Here is a 12,455-nt window from a genome sequence, read left to right on the forward strand (position 1 = left end):
TAATCTGCTTTACAAATACCTGCTCGTGAATATATGTAACGGTCATTTTTATATAGGTATGAAAAGCACACAAAGAAGTGTATACATGTATTTTGATCCAGTTGTTTGCCACCTAAATTTTTATCTGACGGGGTCTGTTTTAAAACACATAGACATGAGTTTTATACAATTTCAACTAGAATCATGTTGCATTCTAGTTTAGAAAATTTATACTGCCGGTCACATAGCTTCGAGGGCATGACTTTTCTTCCTTTATTTCCCTCCAACAGTTTCATCTCAATTTGTATTTTCTTTATAAGGTGTTTGTGATTGATTGATTATTGGTTGCATAACGTTCAGTGGCAAATATTTCATAATGCCTGTTTAGAACGATAAGAGGTTTGTGTAAAATATGACTCACTACTCATCAGTTGAACATTCCCGCAGAGTTTCAAAAGCATTACATAATGACTTTGCATTTACACCTTAACACCACCTTATGCAGATATTTTGTATTTTACAAATTCCTGGTAAGTTTGGTTGAAATTCGCCAACCGTTTCATAAGAAAATGACAATAGGAAAATTAACACCGATGGCCGATGGGTCTTTCTTCTATATAAGCTATTACAATGCTAGGGGTTTCCTAAAATAATAATTATGGCGTTTTTATAGATGCGTACTAACCAGTTGGGTTTTTTAGGGAGAGGGAGGGGGATAGGATTAGATTTGAAAAAGGCATCAACTAAGAGCTAAACAACGAGCAGAAAGAAGAAAATGTAAAAAAAAAAAATGAATTTGCGTATATCAGAGTGGCGGGTATATGTCGAACACGATATAAGGCGCTTCAAAACTTTCAGAGTCAATGGAAGCTTATGGAGACACCCGAGAGAAGAAATCAATCAGACAATAGAGCGTTGTGTGGGATTAATAAAGCCATACATTAAACTTTTTCATGAACTGTAATACAACAATACAATTATTATCTAACTGGCTTACTATGTATATATAATCAATCTAGAATCGAATGAACTTGTAAAACTCTCAGCCCCCCTTTTTCTATCCCACCCACTATTGCACGCGTACAACTTTCAAGTCGTATGATAGTCAACAATATCACAAAAGCAAATGTCATAATATTAGGATGTTACGTAAATGTGATTTGAATTCACCAAGACGCACATGATTTAATTTTTATCTATAATCAATGTTTTGACACCGTCCCCAAACTTAAAGTGCAATTTGTCAACCTCAATGACGAGAATATACCTTTTCGTAACACGTCTAATAGGATGTCGGCTTTCGAATATATTTGTCATGGTTTTATAAATAGCTAATTTATATTGTATCCTGCTTACTTCACAAATAATTGATTTTTTTCCTTTAGAAATTTGTATATAAATCTTATCAGCAGTTTACCAGATGGAGTGTTCTCAAAGAACATAAACCTGAGGACAGTGTCAGTTTGAAAAAGAAAGAATTCATGGCAGCCGTAGATTTGTTTTCATTTAACTATGGGTTGGGCATTTATATTCGAATATTTTACCCTGAGCGTTAGCTACCATGATTTTTTTCGATTCTAATAAGACAAATTTAGTATTTTGTGAACCTTGAAAGCCCTAAACATACTGTTTTGGCTGTTTCGTTTAATCCAATTTTGATAATATTAGTAATATTATATAATTCAATGATATTTTTTTTAATCGCATTTTTCACTTACATATTTTCTTTCAATGTAATGTTTTCGTTCTGAAGCTTACAAGAAGCTTTAAAACGCCCAGTATTTACATTTGATTTTATGTTTACGGAAAGATACTTGTGACGTCACCTTGTTTCGTTGCCATGCCAAGAAAATAACATCATTTCGCGGAATTTTTGTTTTATGAAATTTTACCCTGAAAAATAAATTGAAACTTACTCCTTTGTTAATTCTGCTGTACATAAGAGATACATATATTGTATCCGAATCTTGGCCTACGTAAACTGGGGGTTTGGATGTCAAAAATTGAGAATATCTGGCAGCAGAAATAAGTTGGTCGTAACGCGGAACAGCCGCTTTTGTGTATTACTGCGTTTGCGCTAAAGGTTGACATATTATGATGTTACTGGTTGACGATAATAGGTTTTCATGTTAGAATACATATTTATCAACAGTATACAGGTTAAAACAGAGTTTCTTTTTTTTAACAATATATAGTATTTTTCAAAAATAAATTTTCGGATAGTTTTTGTTTATTAACGTACTAAGAGCTACCGAACCTTTACACATTTAACACACAATCTCTTTATCCCCAAAAGTTTATAATTGACATACACAGAAATGTTTCTTGATGCAAAAGTTTTGAATGAAATTCAAGAATCTAGTAATGTACTGCCTGTACATAATCATGCTATCCTATTTTTTTTTTACTAAAGATTAATCAGTAATATTCTTTTTAGAAGCTTACGGCACAACAGCATTTCAATCATACCAGTAAATGCGTTTGAGGATCTTGTGTCATTGGAATATCTGTAAGTCTTATTGTTGCGATAAAGAACGAGATAAACTATTTAAAATAATCGAACTCTAGGGTCGACATTAGAATTGTGCGTTATCCAACATCCTCATCCCAATGATGATAATTGCAGTGATGTTGTCAAAGTTTGGTACCGTTGAATATAAATTACGTTAATAATTCGCTTATCAATCCATGTTAGAATCTCCATCCAAGCAGCCAAAACATTGACACTAGCATGCAAATGTGGATATTGTTCTTTTTAAATTAGCGTCTTAAAAGTTTGGCAATTATTGTACCTTCTCTATCATTTCCTGTAAAGCTCTCATGTCTTGTCCGGGTTATACATAACTTTTGATTCTTTGTGGTTTTATCATTACTTGAAAGTCTGTACAATGTACAATGATGTATTCGGTTTTCGATTTTCGTAAATATTTTCCTGAGTGGTACTAAATTGAAAGTCAATGTCGAAATACGCGTCTTTGGATATAAAATTGATAACTTTGATATTGTTAATGTGTAACCAACACTTATATTCGCGTGTCTAGGAGGGGACATTTCCCTTCTGTCATCGATCAAAAATACACAAGAAGCTATACCAGAGCAGTATATTTTCTGAAATTACAATCAGTCTGAGCTTAATAAACGACAAGCAAATATTGGCAGTCAACCTTTCTTTGAAAGAAATATTAGACATTAAGGCTGACATTTGTTTTTCTTTTAATAATAAACAAAAGGAATGCATTCTTGATTCACAAACACGGTTTTAGAAATAGCTAATTTATATTGTATCCAGCTTACTTCTCAAATAATTGATTTTTTTTTCTTTAGAACTTTGTATGGAAATACTATCAGCAGTTTACCAGATGGAGTGTTCTTAAAGAACATAAACCTGAGGACAGTGTTAGTTTGATAAAGAAATAATTCATGGCAGCCGTAGATATGTTTTTCTTTTAACCATGGGTTGGGCATTTATATTTGAATATTTTACCCTAAACGGAATTTTTGTTTTATGAAATTTTACCCTGAAAAATAAATTGAAACTTACTCCTTTGTTTATTTTGCTGTACATAAGAGATACATATATTGTATCCGAATCTTGGCCTACGTAAACTGGAGGGGGTTTTGATGTCAAAAGTTGAGAATATCTGGCAGCAGAAATAAGTTGGTCGTAACGCGGAACAGCCGCTTTTGTGTATTACTGCGTTTGCGCTAACGGTTGACATATTGTGATGTTACTGTTTGACGATAATAGGTTTTCATGTTAGAATAAATATTTATCATCAGTATACAGGTTAAAGCAATGTTTCTTTTTCTTTTGAACAATATATAGTATTTTTCAAAAATAAAAATTCGGATAGTTTTTTTTTATTAACGTACTAAGAGCTACCGAACCTTTGCACATTTAACACACAATCTCTAATCCCCAAAAGTTTATAATTGACATACACAGAAATGTTTCTTGAAGCAAAAGTTTTGAATGAAATTCAAGAATCTAGTAATGTACTGCCTGTACATAATCATGCTATCCTATTTTTTTTACTGAAGATTAATCAGTAATATTCTTTTTAGAAGCTTAGGGAACAACAGGATTTCAATCATACCAGTAAATGCGTTTGAGGATCTTGTGTCATTGGAATCTCTGTAAGTCTTATTGTTACGATAAAGAACGAGATAAACTATTTAAAATAATCGAACTCTAGGGTCGACATTAGAAATGTGCGTTATAAAACATCCTCATCCTCATCCCAATGATGCTAATTGCAGTGATGTTGTCAAAGTTTGGTACCGTTGACCATAAATTACACTAATAATTCGCTAATCAATCCATGTTAGAATCTCCATCTAAGCAGCCACAACATTGACACTAGCATGAAAGTCTGTACAATGTACAATAATGTATTAGGTTTTCGATTTTCGTAAATATTTTCCTGAGTGGTACTAAATTGAAAGTCAATGTCGAAATACGCGTCTTTGGATATAAAATTGATAACTTTGATATTGTTAATGTGTAACCAACACTTATATTCGCGTGTCTAGGAGGGGACATTTCCCTTCTGTCATCGATCAAAAATACACAAGAAGCTATACCAGAGCAGTGTATTTTCTGAAATTACAATCAGTCTGAGCTTATATATAGTATTTTTCAAAAACAAATTTTCGGATAGGTTTTTTTTATTAACGTACTAAGAGCTACCGAACCTTTACACATTTAACACACAATCTCTTCATCCCAAAATACACAGAAATGATTCTTAATGCAAAAGTTTTGAATGAAATTCAATAATCTAGTAATCTACTGCCTGTACATAATCATGCTATCCTATTTTTTTTTACTAAATATTAATCAGTAAAGTTCTTTTTAGAAACTTAGAGAGGAACAGGATATCAACCATAGCTGCAAAAACGTTTGAGGATCTTGTGTCATTGAAATCTCTGTAAGTTTTATTGGTGTAATGAATAACGATAAGAATTATAAATTATCCAAATCTTGGATTAACTTCATGAATTGCATGGCTTTTAACATCCTAATCCAAAGGATGATTATTTTTTATGATGCTTTGAAAGTTTGGTGCCCATGACTAACACAAAAAAAACTCCATTTAGTCCCTGTGGATATCAGCAAGCCCTTTAACTAGAACTTTGGGACTGACATGAAAATACGTATATTGGTTTTTGGCATTTGCTATAATATTTTGAAATTTCGGAATAATTTTAATTTATATATACACTTTATGCAAAGCTCTAATTATTTATCTGAGTTCCACTTGATAATTGACTGTTGTTGTTTTATCATCTCTTCCAAGGCTATATTAGGATGTCGACTTTCGAATATATTTGTCTCGAGTATCACTAAAGAGATAAGTAATGTCGAAAGGATTATCTAGTGCAATGAGACTGGTACCGTTGATAATATTAGTATGTAACAAACGCTTACTATTCACGTTTCATGTCGGGGAAAATTCTCTCTTTTCGTCGATAAAATTGATACGTAAGGAGATACAATTCCAAACTCAATCTCGCGTTAAGCAATGGTCTTCAAGCAATTTTTCTTTGACACGAATATATGACTTCATTGCTGAAAATTATTTTCTCATATGAATAAAAGTAAAGGATCTGAGTTATGATTGACAAATAGTTTTTTTAAATATCTCATTCATATTGTACCCAAATTTCCTCGTAGTTAATCAATATTTTTGTTCTTCGAAAAATTGAATAGTAAATGAGTAAAAGTATAAGTAGTTTACCAGACGGATTGTTTTCTAACAACACAAACCTGAAGAGAGTGTAAGTTTGAAAGATATTTATCATCAGTATACAGGTTAAACCAGAGATGCTTTTTTCTGAATTAAATAATATTCAGAAGTTGAAGTTCAGATTAACGTTCTAAGAGATAACCAGTCTTTCAACATTTCACACACGATCTCACTTAATATAATGTGTGTTTATATCATAAAAGGTAAAACCGACAAACGCAAAAATGATTCTTGTTGCGTACCTTTCGGATGAAATTCAAGAATCTAATCTGCCAGTGTTACCCTCGCATTAATTATGTGATACTTCATTTTACTAAAGATTAATCAGTTAAATTATTTTTAGAAACTTAAGGATCAACATGATTTCAATCATACCAGCAAATGCGTTTGAGGATCTTGTGTCATTGGAATTTCTGTAAGTCTTATTGTTACGATAAAAAAACGAGATAAACTATTTAGAATAATCGAACTCTAGGGTCGACATTAGATAATTGTTTTTTTTTAATTAGCTACTTAAAAGTTTGACAATTATTGTACCTTATCTATCTCTTCATGCAATGCTCTCATTCCTTGTCTGGGTTTCACTTTACATTTGGTTTTTGTGGTTTTATCAGCTCTTGAAAGTCTGTATAAGGTTTTCAACCTTCATATAATTTTGCTTGAGTGTTACTAAATTAATGTCGAAATGTGTATCTGGTGGTTTAAAATTGATCACGTGAATATTGTTACTGTGTAACCTACGCTTATATTAGCGTGTCCCGGATGAGACATTTTCCTTCATCCATCGATCAAATAATATACACTAGAAGCTATGCCGGAGCAGAGTATTTTCTGAAATCAGTCTGACCTCAATCTAACACCAAGCAAATATCTGCAGTCAACCTTTCTTTGAAAGAAATATAAGACATTAAGGCTGATTTTTTTTAAAATGCTAACACAAACGGAACGGAGTCTTGATGGACAAACACAATTTTAAAAATAGCTCATTTATATTGTACCATGCATTCTCCACAAATCATGTCACGATAGAGAACGACCGAAATTATAACTTATTGAACTCTTGGGTCGATATAATGATTTGCACGGAATTTAACATCCTCATCCCGAGGATGGTTATTGCAGTGATGATGTGTGGTGCGGTTGGCCATGACGTACATTAATAATTCGCTAGTTAATCCCTATAGGTATCACCATCTGTTAGAAAATTGATACCGTCAATATTGTTACTATGTAACCAGCGATTACTATTCACGTGACCCGGATGGGACAATTCACTTCTACCATCGATCTAAAAAAAAACAACACTAGAAGCTTTGTCGAAACAGAATATTTTCTTTAAGTACAATCAGTGCGAGCTTAATCCAACTTCAATCCAACGTCTGCAGTCAACCTTTCTTTGAAATAAATATTAGACATTAAGGCTGAGAAAGTTTGTTTTTTTAAATAATAAAACTAAAGGAATGAAGTCTTGACGATCAAACACGAATTTATAAATAGTTAGTTTATATTGTACCCTACATTCTTCACAAATAATCGATACTTTTGTCTTCAGAAATTTGCGTACAAATACTCTAAGCAGTTTACCATTCGAGTTGTTCTCAAAGAACATAAACCTGAGGACAATGTAAGTTTGATATTTGTCATAAAAATCAATGTTGAAAAAAAAGAGTTTCTTTTTCTTTTTAAAAGAATATTCAGAATATTTTAAGAGAAATTGTTCGTAAAAGAGAGGCGAAAGATACCAAAGGGACAGTTAAGACTCATAAGTCTAAAATAAACTGACATACACAGAAATGATTCCTAGTGCGAACCCTTTGGAATGAAAATCAAGAATCAAGTGTTGTACTTCCTGAAATCATTTAATACTTTTCTAATCCGTTTTATGGAATTTTAATCCCTCTTTCAAAAATCCTGGTTCAGTTTCTGTGCATCATCCCCCTTTACATGTTAGACTTGGGAATAGGACACAATCAGTTAACATATAAATATGATAATTTTGCTTGTATGTACAGATCCAAGATCGCAAAAACATGTGCTCTATATCTGAAACACTGACATCGTATTTCAGTGTAATTCAATATTACTTTTCAGATATTTGTTTCAAAACCAACTGTTATGTTGCAATATGACCGATCTCTTTGAATGGGCAGCCATTCAAACAAAGGCTACACTTTATGGAGACTGCACAGATTTTGGTATAGTTACAAACATCCAAGAGTTTAATATATCGCACTGTAAAATTCCAGGTAAGTAATTCAATAGTATCTTATGAATTGACTTCGAGTTCAGTATAATTTACTCTGATCAGAAACACACATAAGAATAACACACATTACAAGATTTGAAACAGAAATCGTATTATATAAGTTATTATAAATCACAAGTGACATATGACTGAAAACAGCATAGAAAGGTAATGAAAAAATAATCATACAATGTCAAATTGGTTTATTTGAACTAGAAACCATACCCTTAACAGAAGAAAAACACATTTGATGTATTCATGTACACATGCATAACCTGTAATAGCAAATCCGATGTCTATGAAATTTCTTGCGACTGTCATACAAGTGAGAGGTTTGGCTAGTTATTAAACCAGGTTTTGATCCACCATTTCTCAAATAGACAAATGACTCACCCGAGAATATGACAGTTTTTATCCATTCGTTTGATTTGTTTGACCATTTAATTTTGCCATCTTATTACGGACTTTCCGTTATGGATTTTTCTTGGAGTTCTGTAATTTTGTTATTTTAATATTTAGGAATGCTTGACAATCAAGGTAAACTCCCTATAGAAGAATGGTCAGTGTTTACTGATGAGCTCATAAAGATGCATCACTATCTTCATTAACGTTTTATGTTATATTCTCTTCTAGGCATCTAATTACTTGGGCGTTACACAGTTACAAGGTTACAAGGTTGACAAATCTGGAGGTCCAACTATAATTTTGAAAGCCAGTCGAATAATATGAATCATACTATAGATTATAAAAAATAGATGTTTGGAGAAAATTTTCTCACTGATACGAAATATATTGCAAGGTTTTACAAATACATCTTATTTTATATATTTTCATTTCCTAAGTTGATGGTCAGTGGGGGTCGTGGACAACAACATCGTGTTCCATGACATGCGGTAATGGCATGATATATCGAAATAGAACTTGCAACAACCCCTCACCTTCTGACGGCGGAAAAAATTGTCAAGGTGTCGACAACGAATCGTCAGTTTGTAATCTAGGAGATTGTCCTGGTAAATATTTCTTACAAAAATATATATAAAATTCGCAATCCTTGTCTTAAACATGTTAGATATGTAGTTATACAGTGAAAAAGACTTCTCGTCAGATTTATGGTATTAATCAAATGAAATAGAGCCAGAATTAAGTTGAACTTTCAACGAAACACCACATGACATCTTTAAATAGTTACTGTGCCCCAATTTTGACATTTTAACCTATTATGTCTGTTAATTTTCCTCACGCATTGTTGTCAATATAATCGAATTTTATGCGACTGTCATACAAGTGAGAGGTTTAGCTTGCTATAAAAAGCAGGAATATGACAGTTGTTTTCCATTTGTTTGATGTCTTTGAGCTTTTGATTTTGCCATTTGTTAAGGGACTTTCCGTTTTGAATTTTCCTTAAGGTTCGGTATTTTTGTTATTTTACTTTTTACATATTATCGAAAATTAACATAGAAATATATTTCGTATAAAGACATTTCTTTATACATCTTGAAAATTGTTTTTTAAGTTAAAAAGACCATTGTAAAGACGTAGGATAATCGGATTGTCAGTTGGCCAAAATTCATAGAAACAAAAGTAAAAATAATATTTTACTAACACTAAACTAAACAAAATCAAACAAAACTAAACACAATTAAAACATTTGTTTATAAAGAAAATTTCTATTTCTATTTAAATTATTTGGTGTGGGTTTAACCAATACTTTTTTTTTTTTTTATAATTTCTTAAACTTGACACTCATTTATGTGAACGTTCTTCAAATCAAAATCACACATTCATGGGTATGGTCGCAATGTAGTTCGGTTAATGTGCATTTGGGCCTATTCTAAATTAAAACATGATGAGATACCAATTTGATGATGATAGCATGGTGGTTGATGCGAGTATTTTTTTCCCAATTGTGTATATTTGAATCTCACCCTCATATTCATAATGTTATCCCTTATATGAATTATAGTTTGCGCGGGAACATTACTAACTTATACGCCTGTTTATGTACAGATACTTCTAGGGCACCTTAAATTAATTACTGTTGTGAGTGGGTCTCTTGTTGCTTATATTTATTTTTCTGTATAGTGCTGTGTAAATTTTTGGATTCCTTTTCGTCGTTTTTCTTCTTGGTCATGGTGTGTGCAGATTTCAATACCACGTATTTTGAGTTTGAGTTATTTTACTTAGCGGCTGTTTTGGAACTCTAGTGCTTGATTTTCTTATTCGACTTACCAAACTGAAACACGCAAAACAGTGTGATAAGAGAACTTAGAAGTTCTTAGGGATGACAAAAGCAAGGCTTAAAGAAATTAAAAATGTTCAGAAAACTTTTGTCACTATTAATCATTACATGAAGAAGACGAATTTGTTGTGTAGTTGTATAGTAATTATGAAACATAAATGTGTATTTGTAAAACTATTGACTGTTTCTTTAAATATCTTTCAACCGCTTCGGTGGTCTATAGCTAGCATGTTCACCTGTGGTGCAGAAGGTGATTAATAAGATCTCAACCGGATCAAATCACGAACTTTGTATTTGCTGCTTCTCTGCTGTCAGAGGTGTCTTCAAGCGTGTGTGCGCGTCTGAAACATTTCGGTAGGATAACATGTCTTCCAAATTCATATTCAAGGTTCATATTCAAAGTACATTAACATGTGAAATGTCTTTAATATTTACAACCAAATGTAAAAGACCATCATTCATCCATTCAATAAAGATGAGTCAACCACATGGCAGAGTAGAATGTCTATTTAAAGTACATTCACAACTATACATTTAACACCAATCCATCCAACAGTGAAGAATTTATCAATACATATTTCCAGTAGACATGTGTTGATGGTATCACTACTACTTAAACCTGGTCAATAAATGGCACGGCAGCAAAAGAGGCATCAGTAGTAGAGATTATTTTTTAGTGAGACCGTACTTCTTTAAATCATCCACATTGTAAACTGCCAAACACGCATATTTGATAGCACATGTAGTATATATACAAGTGGCACCCAACAAATATATATTAGGCTTAATGTAGAATATTTTATTAAGAAGTATTGAGTAAACTCATCACAGATACCAATGCGCTATGTGACAAAAAGGGACGGAAATCCACTCTGCCTGAGGACTTTGGAATTTTAACGTATGCACCACTCTGCCTGAGGGCTTTGGAGTCTTAATTTCAATATAATTTCTAAATCAAGTTTCAATAATGGATAAAATTGTATTCTGAAACGTTTTGTGTTTCTCAATTACAACATATACAAGTTTGAAGTATACACAGCTAATGAAAACATGAAGCAGATATATCTTTGAGCCTAACACAAATAAAGCACAAAATACTTGAGAAACAAAAGTTTAAATCACCATCACCTTGCAATACTGAATATAAGCCATGTATATTTTTTAACAATATTCTTTATTCTTTTGTATCATAGTTGATGGACATTGGGGCCTCTGGTCGTCTGTGAGATGTTCTGTTACCTGTGGTAATGGCATAGGAATAAGAACTAGACGATGTGACAACCCTGCTCCTTCTGGTGGTGGAAATGGTTGTGTTGGTTGTGATATGAAGAGAAAACTATGTTCCTTGGGAAAATGTCACAGTAAGTAATATTATAATTTTTGTATATCGTTTCTGATGACAGTTGTACTTTTAATTATTGATTGACATTTACACTATTGCTTGGCATTTACGGGTAAATAGTCAAAGCATTTTTTAATTGTGATATTTTACCAGACATGTTATAGCTGTACAAATATCAAACCCATTAAAAGGGCATATTTGACAATCCTTTCCGTAATTCAACATTTTTTTTCTTTTTCTCAATTGCGCACAAATATCCGAATCCTTGCAGCGAACACATTTTAAGTGATGGAACAGGGTATGGATTCCTTAAAACAACTTATGAATTAAGTGATATTTAATTGAAGTCGCTACAATACGACTTTAAAAATATAAATCGAGATAAAAATGCAATATATATATATATATATATGTGTGTATTATATTTATTATAACTTATTTTTGTCTTTTTGTCTTCAATTTCATATAATGCCTACAATTTCTATTTTTCAGAATCGTGAAAAGATGCAGGCAAAAACAAAAAAATAGGTAAATATAATTACAAATGAATTACTTATATACAATATTTGTATAATCTGCACTTTTTTCGTATTTTTTGCACCTAACATTATTAGTTTTTCATCAACTAATAAGTTTTTAGTGTCCCATTTGATCCCTTTGCATTAGAATAGTAAAAAAAAGGAAAATAATGCTTTCCAAAAAGTACTTTTTTTATTGTAAAAAGACGCAAGCCAATTGTATTTTGGAAGGTTCTAAACAAATTGACATTTTCGATGCCATTAAAACAACATAGGAACTTTTAAGACTATTCTAGTTTTGGCAATTCAGGTTATTTTTGTATGTAAAAGAGATAAGAGAAATATAAAAAGGCGGAACATACCGATTGGACATTCAAAACGC

The 12,455-nt window shown here is 32.0% G+C and overlaps 1 long non-coding RNA gene across 1 annotated transcript; it reads left to right on the forward strand.

Moving 5' to 3' along the window:
- The first annotated feature begins 8,820 nt into the window (after window positions 1-8,820).
- On the forward strand, window positions 8,821-12,083 carry LOC143054008 (uncharacterized). The gene is made up of 3 exons (XR_012971538.1): window positions 8,821-8,984; window positions 11,407-11,574; window positions 12,048-12,083. It is a non-coding gene; the product is annotated as an uncharacterized LOC143054008 (long non-coding RNA).
- Window positions 12,084-12,455: the final 372 nt, after the last annotated feature.

The sequence above is a fragment of the Mytilus galloprovincialis genome, chromosome 12 (genome assembly GCF_965363235.1).
Source record: "Mytilus galloprovincialis chromosome 12, xbMytGall1.hap1.1, whole genome shotgun sequence".
NCBI lineage: Eukaryota > Metazoa > Mollusca > Bivalvia > Mytilida > Mytilidae > Mytilus > Mytilus galloprovincialis.